We start from the raw sequence: 14,105 nt of genomic DNA on the forward strand, positions 1-14,105 counted from the left end.
CCCTCTGAGGGGAAAGCTGTGCAGCCCCAATGTCTCCGCAAAGGTACACATTGCCTTGCTCAGTTGCCCCTCCCACCACAAGTACACAATTTTAATCCTTCCTCAAGTATGTTTATAATAAGGCAGCTTTCACTCAATTTCACTATTCTCCTGAATTTAGACGTATTTTTAGAATTTGGAAATTTCAGTCATCTCTTTCTGACACTTTTCATTCAATTAAACAAATATTTATTGAACACCTATTAATTTGCTTATTCTTACTTCCTTTCAACAAATATTTATTGAATGCTTTCGATATGCCAGGCAATATCCTAGGCCCTGGGGATACAGAGGTAAACAAACAGACTTAAATGAGGATGAAGCTTACATTCTAGAAGAGGGGTAGAGAAGACAGACACACAATAAATGAGGAAAGTCCATTTTATATAAGGAGGTGAAACATGCTATGGAGAAACAGAAAGCAGAGGAGAGGGAAAGAGGATGTCGCAAGGGTCCCAATGTGAATAGAGTAGTTCAAGAAGTCCTCATTGAGAAAGTGGCCTTTGAGAGAAGCCCCGAGGAATTGAGAAAGCACGCCATGCACATATTTGGAGAAAGAGTGTCCCTACCAAGGGAACAGCACATGCAAAGTCTCTGAGGTGAGGTCTTGTCTGATGTGCTGGAGGAACAGCAAGAAGTAAGGGGAGGGTGGTAACAGCAACATCCGATCATAAAAGACCATGCAGGCCTATGTAGGGTTTCTGTCATTAAGTGAGTGATACGGAATCCACTGGGGCATTAGGAGGTCTTAAGAAGTGGAATAATGTGATGTATAAAGTACCCCCAAGTCATTATTAGCATGTATAAAGTACCCCCAAGTCATTATTCTCAGAAGCATGGGGAGTAAAAGGATAACTGTCACAATCTCTGTATTTAGGGAGTATACACCCTAGACAGGGAGATAGCATGTGCACAAAAAACCACAGAGGTAGAAAGCAATACATAGAAGAACACACTACAAAAATGGAGTAAAAAGGTAAAAGAGGAAGTCTTCATGGAGGAGGTGATATATGAGTCAGATCTTGAAGGATGAGAAAAGTGTCAAGAAGATTATAAGGGTATATTGGTAGTGGTAATCATTGGGGGATGGGATCCAACATTGGCAGGCCATCAATGGCATGCTAAAAAAAGTAAAATCTGTTTTATTCATAAGCAATGGGAACTGATGTTGCTTTTGGTGAAAAGAATAACATGATCACTGTCCAAACTTGTCTCCTGAACAAAGAGCAAGCCTGGACCCTGAGAGGGTCTCCAGGGACAGAGCTGAATGAAAAGCTGTGAGCTGAAAGCTGGGCAGAGTACTGGTGTGAGGCAAGAGGATAGAAGCACGGGCCACAAGACTAGGATGAGATGGTTTGGAATAGAGAGTTAGGGGCAGTCTCTACTGTGATCCTCTGAGCTACAAAGATATAGCTTCTGATGCTTTGTATGTGGTGCTTATAGCCTTGACAGTGAGTGAAGAGGTAGCTGTTAAGATGTCCAAGCTGTCTTGGACAATCAGTTCATGTCCAGAAGTGATACCTGACAGCAGAGTAAAGGATGGGTGTGATGAGCCTCTCCAGGGAACCTGACAGCAGAGTAAAGGAGGGGTGTGATGAGCCTCCTGTGTCAGGGAGGTAATTTGGGAGGCTGATTGCAATTGCTCAAGGACGAGATTCGACAGCCTTAAGCAGTGCTGTGGAGGAGGGAATGGAAAGCAAGGACTGAAATGTGGGGTTGCTTAGGTAGTTAGAACAGTTAAGGGGATTCGGGAGAGAAGGAAGAATGGAGAATGACTTTAAAGACTCAAGGTTGGGAATTTTAAAGAATAATGCCACTAACTAGAGAGGTAGGATGTAACAGAGCTTGCTAGCTGGACACCAAAATCCATTCTCACCTTCTTCATTAGTATCAAAATTATAACTGGGTATATAGCTACCTAGCTATACTAAATTTCCCAGCTTCCTTTGCAGTTAAATGTGACCTTGTGATTAAGTATTTTCCAACAGAATATAATAAAAGTGGTATGTGTCTTCCAGGCCTGGTGCAGAAAACCTGTCACATGACCCCTCCACTTCTGCCTCTTTCCTCTTCTTATGGGCTATAAAGGTACAACCTCAGAAGCCACATGCTGATGATAGAGCCACCATCAGCCTGGGGCCCTGACCTGATCTGAGAGAAAAAATGAACTTCTATTTTGTTAAACCATTACATTTTGTGTCCATTTGTCATAGCATTTTACAGTCAATCCTAACTAACACAGAGAGAAAAGTTTGGGAGATAGGGAATAGGGAAGATTAAGAATTTGGCTTAATACAGTCAGTATTAAGCATTGAAATTAATTGGACCCTTGAGAAAAGAAAGAATGAGAGGTTATGTTCCTTAAGAGGGCAACAGAGATGATATTGGACATATGAATCTCACACATAAATGTGAAGGGATGCAGCTCTTTGAGACTCGTCCATCTTTACAAATGTGCCATTGATCATATGGCCAGTTCAGATCCTGGGTAGATTAAAGATGACAAAAGTAAGGGAATAAGGATGGTTGTGGTGTTCTCAGTGCTTTTATGTCACACTTGAGGTGCACAACACTCATTGTTTCTTCACTGTCCCACACTCCCTTCTCAAGAGTCTGCTCCCTTAGCCTCTTATGCTGAGAGACAGCAGATTATGTGACACTGTTCTCATTCTCTTCCTGAAGTTGATAAGATGAGGAGACAGGTGTTTATCTGACCTAATCTTGGCCAACCGATTTCTCTCTCCTGAACATTTGAAACCAGGTCTCAGAAACTTCAGTTAGTAAACTGTAAATTAGAGATTAATATGGTAATGTAGATTTGGGAAAGAGCCATTTTAAGGAAGCTATCTTCAGGCCATGTGTGATGGCAATGTAGACAAAGACTATAGAGTGTCAGAAGAAAGAAAAAGACATGCAAAGAGGAGTATAGAAGACAGACCACAGGTTTTAGAAAGACAGATAACCTTTGGAACCAAAGACTCTGCAGTTTCCAGATCCTGTACCTCATGAGGTTTAATTCCCTGCACTTAAGTTCTATGGAAGAGCCCTGTGCATATAAAAACAATTTCCCCTCTTTTGCTCCAAGTTTGGTATGAGTTTCTGTTAGTTGAACCCAAGACATTCCTGATGAGCACAATACTTCACATATTTGAAAGCAGCTTCTCTGGTGTCATTACATTTGATCCCTATAAGACCACAGTTGCAACACAAATGCTATTATCCTCTTTTGCTTATGAAGCCTTGGAATAGCGAAGGCTGAGTGTTCCAAAGCCACAAAAGATAGTAGAGGGCACTAGGACCTGCTCTTCTGAAGCTGAGTCAAGAGTACATTGTGATGATTCTTGTAGAAGATGCAATGACTTGGTGGGTTTGCAAATGATTTGGAGGCTTCTTTGGCATAATTTGCCTACAGTACACTATGCATAAAAAAATGTTCTCAGGAAAATGAGATTCAAATTCCTGGAAAGAAAAATAGCATCTTTGAAAGAAACTGGATTCAAGAACAGTTTTAAACAGATGTACTGGGATCATCAGACTTTACAGAAAAAAAAAATGCATCAGGCATTTTTATTAGAGAAAAATCTTCATTTTCCAGTAGAATATAGTAAGAAAATGCAGGTTTGCCAATATTGCTGGTTTTATAGAAAAATAATAAGAAGAAATAAATAGAAAAACCTGGATTCATGACCACATACATGATCTAATTTCCATGACTGAAACATAAGTGGACAACTTCTGTGACTAGTATGTGGAATTTGGACAAATAAACAAACATATTTACTACCATTTTGCCATTTTAAACTACATTCTATTCTTTACATTGTAAAAACACGAAGGAGAAAACCTCCACCAATTCTGATCTCAGCCTTTAGTTTACACAAATTTACCCCTAAAAAAACCTGGAAACTGCCCATTTTCTGCTCCTGACCATTCTCTGAATAATTGTTCACATGAATATTTGTTAATTCCTTCATTCATTAAATTTTTAATGAGCCCTTACCAGATGCCAAACTCTCTGGGGACACAACAGAGAACAAAGATAGCCAAAGTCCCTGTTTTCATGGAATAGAGCTTACATTCAAGTGTGGAAGGCACACGATACACAAATAAATAAGCATAGTATGTCATGTTGTTTTAAGTGCCAAAAAGAAAAACTAGTTACGGGTACAGAAGGTAATGAAGGCAGATGCTATACTAACGGGAAAAAACTCTTTGATAAAGGACATTTGAGTAGAGACCTGAATGGAATGAAGGCATGGACCACGTAATTTTCTGTGTTCCAGAAATAGAGTAAGTAGAGACTGAGAGGTAGGAGATGAAATCAGAGAGGAAGTAGGGGCCTAAATCATGTAAACATTATACGCCATGGTAAAGACTTAGAATTTTATTCTGATCTAGGTAAGCCATCTTTGAGCGGAGTTTTTATCTGACTGGCTAACTTTGATCACTTTGACTGCTGACTGGAAAGTATTTCAAAGAGGCCGGAGAAAAGTAGAGAGACCAGTTAGCAGACCATTGAAATAATCCAAAAAGAGGTCATTTTGACTCAGACCAGGGTGGTAGCAGTTTAGGTAGAAAGAATGGTAGAGTTGATAGATGTGCTTTTAAAGATACAGCCAACAGGATTTGCTAAAGGACTGGAAATGAAGTATATGTGTGAGAGAGGAGTATATAATGACTCCAAAGCTTTTTGGCCTAAGCAACTGAAGAAAGGTATGGCTATTTACTGAAATGGGGTTGAGTAAGAGATGAACAAATTTTGCTTTGAATGTGTTAACTTTGAGATATCCATGGACATCCAAATGGAGATGTTGAATAAAGAATTATAAGTCTGGAATTCAGGGGAGAGAGGTTTGTGTTGAAGATACAAATTTGGAAATTTTCAGCATTTAGATGATATTAAAGCATGAAGCCATAAGATCACCAAGGGCGTGAATTTAGACAGAGAAGAGAAGAGGCCTGAGGACTAAGCCTTAGAGTATTATAATTTGTAGAAATCAAGAAAATGAGAACTATCTAGGAAAAAGGAGACTGGAAAGGAGTCACTAATGGAGTGTAGGAGAGCCAAGAGAGAGGTGACCCAGAGACCAAGTAAAAGCAAGTGTTTCAAGGAAGAAAGAGAGATCAAATGGTTCAAATGCTGCTGATAGGTCAAGTAAGATGAAGACTCAGAAGTGGCCGTTGGATTTGGCCATGGAAGTCATTGGTAGTCTTGATAAGAGTAATTTGGGTAGAGTGGAGGGCATGAAAGCTGGACGGGGGTGGACTAAAGAGAAAAAGTCATGTATGTGAATGCTGTCTACCCACATAAATAAAATATGCACACATATACCTAGTCTAAGCAGAGAGTAGCTAGGTTCTAATATCAGGAAACCTGTCAAGAACTAGGCCAGGGGTGAGGTCTGGGCATTGGCCGATGGGACAGTAAGCACATTAAAAAGGTGCCATGCATTGACTATCTTCTCTACTTGTTTCATTGTGTGATTTCACACTGCTTCCTTCAATATCTTTTCTTAACAATGTATTTAATTCCTAAACTTATTAAACATAAATTTATGCAATAGTTGCATAATACATAATAAATTTAAATAATTTATTTAAAAAATAAATTCCTAAAAATTGTCATGTCAACAAATAACCTTAAATATCTTTGAAAAGAATCACTTTCAGAGAATGTGCTAAGAGTTAGCACAGAATTAGCTTTGCTTGTCAGTCTCATATTTCAACTGGCTAATATTCTGCTTAGAAAATCATTGTAGAACAGCATCTTCTGTTTCCACCATAATAGATGGTCTTATCTACCAAATAAACAGTGCAAGACTTTATGATAAAGCCTTCTCATACTAAAAAGGCAATAATTTACATTTCTATTTATTCTTGACAAAAAGTCTTTCCTGATGCTGTCATAACAGTATTCTCTAAACCTCAATAATCTGCTTAGGGTCTTCCAATATCAGTGGACCAATTATATTTCCAGTGTCACATGCAATTTGTAATTTGTCATCTTTTTCCTTAATTCAGGATTAGATATCTGACCTAGAATGTTCCAGAGTTGTTTTCCTTCTCTTCCTTCACTAAAGAAAAAGAAACATTCAAAGTAGTTAGGCCCTCTGTGGCCACATGAGAAAAGAAGATGGAATTCCCCACAGAGCATTCATGAAATAGGAATGTAATTGATCTGCTGCACTGTTAAAAAGGCACAGGAGGGCAGCACAAGGACAGAACTGTCAGTCCTAACTAACCCTGCAAATATTCCAAACTACAACCATATTTACAATCTACTTTTCTAAATGCATATACAAGAGTTTTAATACCCACCAAATATAACTGAACTCTAAATTTGCATAGATTCTACCTATTAAACATTTTCAGATCATTTTCATACATTACTCACATACTAATCTGAATTTAACATTTATTTTATCATAGCAGCGTGTTTTAACAATTGTCTGTGCAGTCAAGGAGAGTATTATAACCCTTAACAAGTGAGGAAGTAGAAATAAAGATAAAAGGTGACTGTCTACAGTTACTTCTAAGTAGTGGCAAAGTCAAGATAAAAACCTAAACCTGATCTTTTTCTACCGAACCTAGCCCTTTCAGAAAGATACCCTCCCACACACGAACACGTACACCATCTCTATGACATATTCATCTGGACTTCAGATATAAATCTAATCTTTAACCTTTTTTGCATCTTCCAATAAGGCCAATTTTGATCCTCTAAACAAAATAAATGCAAAATAGGTAGCAACCAATAGATATTGGCAAATACACACATTCCAGAGAAGATCAAAGAGCTAGCCCCCATTGTAACCTATTAGGGGTCTTAGATATGGTAGTCGTGCAACCCATGAAGTCTACAGCTCCTTCCAAGAGAAAGTGCCCCACCCCCATACAATGCATGGCATGGGCTCTTGACCAAGAGATGTGGTTTTTGAAGGGGCCTGGAACAGACAGATCTGCCCAAAAGAAGGAAGATGGCTATTAGCTAATCCAATCTTGCATTCTCACTCAAGAATTAGAACTGTAAGTACAGTTAAGAACCAGAGAGTCAGAGTGAAAAGAGACAGACAGATGCAGAGGAAAGACATGTAGAGACCGGCAGAGTCACCATGTGCTAGAATGATAGGCCATGGGCTTCCATGGCAAAGGTGTCTAAAACTCACAACGTGCCAAATGAACTTTTTATTCCTATTAATATGTGACCCTCTCAAAGCTCCATAGTTTGGCTTTCCATGTTTTATGGACGTGGCAGTATGGCTAAGAGTCCTTCACATGTATGAACACACATGTACACACATATTCACATCTTACTTGAGATAAGAAATGAGACTTTCTTACAGCCAAAAGGCCTTATTCAGCCACCACTCAATTCAGAGATTGGTTCAAATTATGCAACAGATACTCTCCATAACCAAAATAAGCACATATTTAATCCTAACCAAACTCACATAGAACATGTGATTGTTCTGTTAAAGTTGTACTTCACTCACTCAATTATGTATCTATTGATTACCTACGATGTGTCAGGCATTATGTGAGTGCTGGAGTCATAGAGATAAATAAGCAACAGAGACAAGTATTTGAGGGATCCCCAGCTCAGTAGGAAAGGCGCAGGAACATGATACAAGAATGAAAATAAATAGTAGAAAACTTAGGGAAACTGTTACTGATTGCCTAAATTGTAGATTCTCTTTTGCTTCTAAGTCATTCTAAAAGAGCTCTTCTAAGTCCAGTTCATCAGTCAAGATGAGATTTGTGTCAGTATACTATATATCCAAGTGAAAAGACTAGAACAGAATTAAATCATCGTTCTTGAGTGTCCTGATTACAGGGACAAAGAATAATATAATTAGATGGACAGGGTTAATAATTACTAAACTCATCATAACTGTTACTTACCAAGAATGCTTACTACTCAGGATTTTAAGTGCAGTTATGATGTTTTAGACTTAAAAATTAGACATCTCTTACCGATCTCTTGCTTTCAGCAATTGTCAAAACAGTGAAGTATAGAAAACACAAGGAATTTAAAATAGAGGAGGAAAGGGAAAAAGCACTGAGGAAGGGGGGTTAGAGGGAGAGCCAGAAAACTAGTCTTTGAAAAAATTTACTATAGGTCTATATTTACTGTGAATTTAGTCATACTCACTTAAAATAATTTTTAAAAAATCTATCAGTACATACTCTAACATGTTTACTCTGATTTTCTAAAACTATTCTATACAGAGCATTCCCTTGTACATTTTTTAAGCATTGGAGATTTGAGTCAAATATCAACTCATACTTGAAATTTAAAAAATATTCTATTATTTAAATCATTTTAGGATAGATATAGCACAATTAAATTCAACAAAAACTTAAGTGTGCCTAATCTGCATGAACCATAAAACCAGTAATCCGCAGAATTTTGAAAAGTGAATAAAATACGATCACTGTCTTCAATGGGGGAGATTTATTCTATATATAAAAATTAAGCAAAGAGACAATAATATTAGTACAAAGTCAACTATGTGTGCTATAAATAGATAGTATAAGCAAAGTTCTATGAAGGTTCTAAAGATCAGAGAAAGCATGACTAAAGAGGTTGCTTTTGAAATGAGTCTTAAGAACTCAATAGATTTTTAGCCGAGAAGGAATTAGTAAGTTAAGCAAATGGAACAATTTACTAAATGTTAATGTAGTGATTAGACGAGTCATCTTATTCTCCTGCTATTGTTCACTGACACTGTCTGAGATGGCCCATAATCATATACTAATGCTTTAAAAATATAGGGTTAAAATTCTCTCTTTCTTTGGCATACTGGCAGTCCTATCTCCCACAATAAAAGCCCGATAAAGGCATTAATAGCTCATATGCAATTGGGGAAATAACATCAACATAATTCAGAAATTATATTTGTTCATTATTTTTCCCAGCACACACATTTTAAGCAACCACTATTAAATAGAAAACCTTAGCAATATAAAGACCATAAGGAAAAAAAAAATTCTTCAGAAATGCCTTCCTTTAATGCAAATAGAGGCTTGTTGAAGCTTTTCACAATATTATATGGTGAAGATGCAATGTAAATGAAGGTGTGAAATCATTTCTTCGTGTGTGTGTGTGTGTGTGTGTGTGTGTGTGTGTGTGTGTGTTGGGCTGATTAACCAAGAAAGCTAAATCCTGGATCAGATTTTTAATTTCGATGAAATTGCTTTTAATTAGAACCCTCAAGGATCTATATGTCCAAGGAGGAAGCACATACACAGGGTTAAAGCAGTGCTGTCCAATAGAAATAATAATAATATAATACCCAATTTAAAGTTTTCTAGGAGCCACATTTTTTAAAAGTAAAAGTTAAAAAACAAACAGGTGAAATGCTATTTCAACATGTAATCAATAGAAAAACTATTAATGAGATACTTTATATTTTTCTCGGGCTAAGTCTTTGAAATCTGGTGTATATTTTACACTTACAGCACATCTCAATTTGTATTAGCACATTTAAATGTTCGATAGCCTCACATGGCTAATGCTTACCATATTGGACAGTGTAGCTCTAAAGAATGACTGTGATGTTGAGTAGAAATGCCAGTGGAGTTTTAATTATGTTACTATTTTTATTAGCACAGTAGCTTTTAGAGTTTTCAAGTAACAAAGCTGCATAGGTTTTGAGCGATCTGCTCCTAACCTTTTATTTCCCATAAGTGCTGTTATTCTCAGCGCACCATTTTAAAGAACATACATGTTTTCCCTGTACGTACTTTCCTAGCCTTCCTGGAAGCTTGGGGTAGTCAAATAATATAGTTTTAATCGATGAGATGTAAAGGGAAGTCTGTTAAGTCAAAAGGGAATGATTTTAGGCCCTGATAAGGAGAGAGAGGTCACAAGGAGAAAGGCTTTTTTGTTGTTAATTCACTTATACCTCTTCCTTTTTGTTTGGAACATTTCATATGAGAACATTATGTTTGGAGCTATGGCAGCATTCTCGTGACTATGACAGAAGACTCTTTAATATGTTGAGGATGTCAGAACAGAAAGGCATCTTTCCTGATCAGAGATATAAGTGAAATGAAGAAACCACCCATACGAATATGGGCATTGGAGGGAGGTGGGGGGGATGAAGTTCCTTAGCACAAGGAAGAGTGCTTCATCAAAGAAGATGTCCTCCTCAATGGGCATTACCTAACGTTTACAACCAAAGTTCACCCCTTTTTCTCTCATTTCCACCCCTCTCCAGCTTCCTTCCTGAGGATTCCCTTCTACCTATTGAAGCGTTCTTTGTGTGTATGTGTGTGAATAACAAGAGTGCTGGAATTATTCCCAACACTCAAGAGTGCAGAGCTAGAAGGAGCAGCAAAATTTCTTTGAAGTCCCTTGTTCATTACTAAAGGATTCATGCACAAACACTGCAAATAGGCCTTAATACATGTTTCTTTTTAAAAATAAAATTATCTATTATCTAGTCTAAAAGGTTATCTATCATGAAAAAAGGTTACTATCATTCACTTAATAAGATTATGTTGATTCAACCAATTTTAGGTAGTTGGGAACGCATATCAGATTTATGTTCAGCAATTTCTCTTATCTCGGGGTCAGAATAATTCAAGAACCCAGGCTCATATAAATATGTGCATACGGATGACAGCATTTTTTCACTGCTTTACAATGTCAGATTAATTATGGGAGCACGTGCCCAAAATGCTGCTACATAAATGGCTAGGATAACTTTTTCAGCTGATTGTGGAAATTTTGGTAAGATTATTTCCCAAGTCATATGACCGACTGAATGGGAAACCAATACATTAGAGAGTTTATTTTACTTATCAAAGGATTTTTTTTTCAGTAAACAGATGAAGTTTTATTTGACCATTACTAGTCTTACACTATCATTTTCATCACATTTATCACAATCTTCTCTAAGGATTCAGTTATGAACTCTTCATCCAATTCCTATATTTAATTTTCATTAGACTCATCTCTTCATGTGCAACAAAAGTACTCAAGCTTGTTTTACAGTTGTTGTCTTGACAAAGTAAGCCATTTTTATGTTGGTCTTAATCATTAAGGTGAATAAGGAATCAACTCACCTTAAATGTACCTAATCTGTATAAACCCTAAGACCAGTCATGAAGCAAATGTCAATTCAACCCTGGCTTAGAAAAACTGGTTACAGTAGCCTTACCGCAACCAAATGCATGTACCTCTAGAAAATGAAGCAAGCAAAGTCACTTCTGACTTTGGTACAAATTTGCCTTAAAAGGTAAATATCCAAATTGCTAGATTTAATTTTACTGTCATATCATATTGTGTGTAAGAAAAATCCAAAGGCTAATTTTTTTAGATGAAGCATCTATGAATGATGCGAGAAGTACCCACAGCCTTCAAAATTTGGCCCCAACTCACACGTCTATACATTTTCTTTACTTTTCATGTCATGCTACCTAAACATCTCACTTTTATAAAGTCTTCGAATTTTTCATTTAAAACATGACAAATAGAATCCAATAAAATTGCCAAATTGTTAATTTCCACGCTTTTATCTAAGATCCAGGTTTGGCTGAATCCACCAATTATTTAAGGTTTTCTGAGCACCATTAAAAATGAAAAATTCTTCATTAAAATTAAAAATTGCGTCATTAAAAATTCTTCCACACTTTTTTAAAGCCAGTTTGCCTTTTTTATTTTCAAAATAAAATTGTCATATCCATGACATGAAGTTTCACCTTATCTTCTCATCTTGTAAGTAAATAGCCTTCTAAGCCAGCTGAAACTGTCTTTGAAGGGAACTTAAAACCATTTTTTAAAAATATGCTTGTTGGTTTGTGCTTTTTCTGGCTATTGCTTCTAGAGTCATTTCTCTTTTTAGTTTCAAAATTTGCATGGTTGCCTTTTTGACTCAGTCTTAGTCATGCAAGTATTGCTCGAGGTTGGCCTCAGGTTTAAGCATATTTGTATCTTTACTATAACAGAGTCCATATTTTAAATAGGTACCTAAATACTACCTATGCTTTTGGGTTTACGGTCGCTGCTAATCAATCACTCCTTAGTTTTAGTTAAAGTGCTATCATCTTTGTTAAGTTCATTATCAAGATAGATATTCCTCGAAACGCAACGCTTTCCGAGTGTTTAGAATTCATTACCGTTTCCTATTTTCACTGGCTTCAGACTTACACTGAAACTGTCCTGTTCTTACCCCCCAAACTGAGTATGATTTTCATTACAAATTACACATCAAGACAGTAAACGCCGGCGATCTGAAAACAGGAGAGTCGCCCGAGTTAGTAAACAAACTTCTGCGCAGGCGCAACGGCAGCTGGAGGTTAAACTGGTCGGTAGCCAATGGGATTTTTCGTATAGGTGAGACGTGCCAAAACAAAACGCTGCGTCCAAAGGTGATAAACTGGTTAGCTTTACCTATTTTAACATATATCTGGATTTTGTCTCCGAAGAACCTGTGCGGCCTTCAGGGCCTTGCAGGGAAATCCTCCATAGAATTCCTTGGGCCCAGAGAGCTGCCGTTAGTGTGTCGGCTAGTTATACTAGCCTCATTTATTCTCGCTGCCGACTCTTGATTTTTTACTCGACTGCAGCACTAGTGCATCTGCGCTCCACTTAAAAAAAAAAAAAAAAAAAAAGCCTCACAACGCCACACACACAAATCCATTTTCACTCTCCGGCTTCCCAAAACAACGCGAGATCTGCCTGCGCGAAAAGTGGATCCCCCAAATCTACGTTTGCGCCTGCGTCGAACGAATCGTTTTAGCGCGAAAAAATTTCAAAACTTTCTGCCTGGTTATAGCCAACGAAATTTGGTCCTCGAGAAAGGTGGGTCACGATGATCTGACAGATTCAAGCACAAAATAGTACATTCTTCGAGATTTTGCAGTCACAACTCCACATGCCTGTATGGTCGTCCCTTCTCTCCGTTATTATATATTGGCTGCGAACTCTATGAGAGGAGAAAGTTACAGCGAAGCTGGTAGTGAAGGAGTGGGCGTGGCAGAGCCGATCAAGGTTTGAAAATAAGGATGATGAGTTTTATGTATTTGGAAAGATAACTGGAAGCGACAAAGGAATAAATCTGAGGGATCAATATTTTAAAAAATATATATATTTTTAATGGAGACCAGGACATGATGTGAGTGTGAACTAAGAATGCGGTGGGAAGGAGATGGGAAAATTTGAGAGGTAAATTAAGGCGGTTACTACACAGCACACCCGCGAGGTGAGACTAGGAAGAACTGTTTGTTGGCAGTAGAGGAAGTTTCCCTAAAACAGTGTGAACCTATGCATGTTTGTAAACAAAAGCAGAAATGCCACACATTTAGTCCTTGATGTGTAAGGTGAAAATTGGGACGTCCCTAAGTGAGTGGAACAAGGAAGATTCTAGAAGCCATAGTCCTGAGTAAGGGCTAAATTGGGATCAGGAAAAACAGTTAAGGTAACAGGAGCCAAGAATTTGGGAACTGTCTTGAGAGTGACTAATCTGACCTCTTTCTCTCTCAGGATACATGGGACACCTGCATGAGCATTGGATTTTGTCCTGCAACATCTTAAAGGTACCACCCAACGCCTGAAGTGTTCTCTCCCAATGAAACCCCTAGTCCCTACCACCTCCCACCAACCCCATACCTCAGCCAGAATGAAATGTAGATTTCGTGGAATGAAATGGTGGAATTTAGCTACCAAGTTACTTAGATGTGCCACTGGCACATTAGAAAAGTACATACTTCCAGCCTTTAGCCTCCCAGTTCACTAGGTATTAGAATCCATCTCAATATTGTCAGCAGTCTTATGCAGTTTAGCCAGTATATTTTGATCCTTTTTCTACTGACAGGAGTTCAAGGCAGAGGATGCTGATGGAGCACACAATTTTACTAGACCAGCAAAAGAATGGCTTGCAGGTAAGCAATATAGCTTCATCTGTAAGAAAAACTAAATATAGAAAGCCACAGGATTTAAGCTAGCAGGTACAGAATGGAAGCACTTCAATAAAGAGCCAGATATGGTAGTCCCATATCAAAAAGTTCTTCCTGAAGTTCTTCACTTCATTTTGGCAGCCTAAAGTATAGCCTAGTAG

General features: G+C 37.8%; 1 protein-coding gene across 8 annotated transcripts in view; it reads left to right on the forward strand.

Annotated features, from left to right (window-relative positions):
- The first annotated feature begins 12,604 nt into the window (after positions 1-12,604).
- GPR19 (G protein-coupled receptor 19) overlaps positions 12,605-14,105 on the forward strand; it is a 23,328-nt gene continuing 21,827 nt past the window's right edge. For 2 of the 8 annotated variants that reach the window (XM_011376012.2, XM_011376015.2), the window contains exons 1-3: positions 12,618-12,850; positions 13,532-13,584; positions 13,872-13,929. The gene's annotated coding sequence lies outside the window, so the exon portion shown is untranslated. The other 6 variants (XM_011376017.2, XM_011376016.2, XM_011376018.2 and 3 more) reach the window with 5 other exon arrangements.

The sequence above is a fragment of the Pteropus vampyrus genome, unplaced genomic scaffold (genome assembly GCF_000151845.1).
Source record: "Pteropus vampyrus isolate Shadow unplaced genomic scaffold, Pvam_2.0 Scaffold283, whole genome shotgun sequence".
Lineage (NCBI taxonomy): Eukaryota > Metazoa > Chordata > Mammalia > Chiroptera > Pteropodidae > Pteropus > Pteropus vampyrus.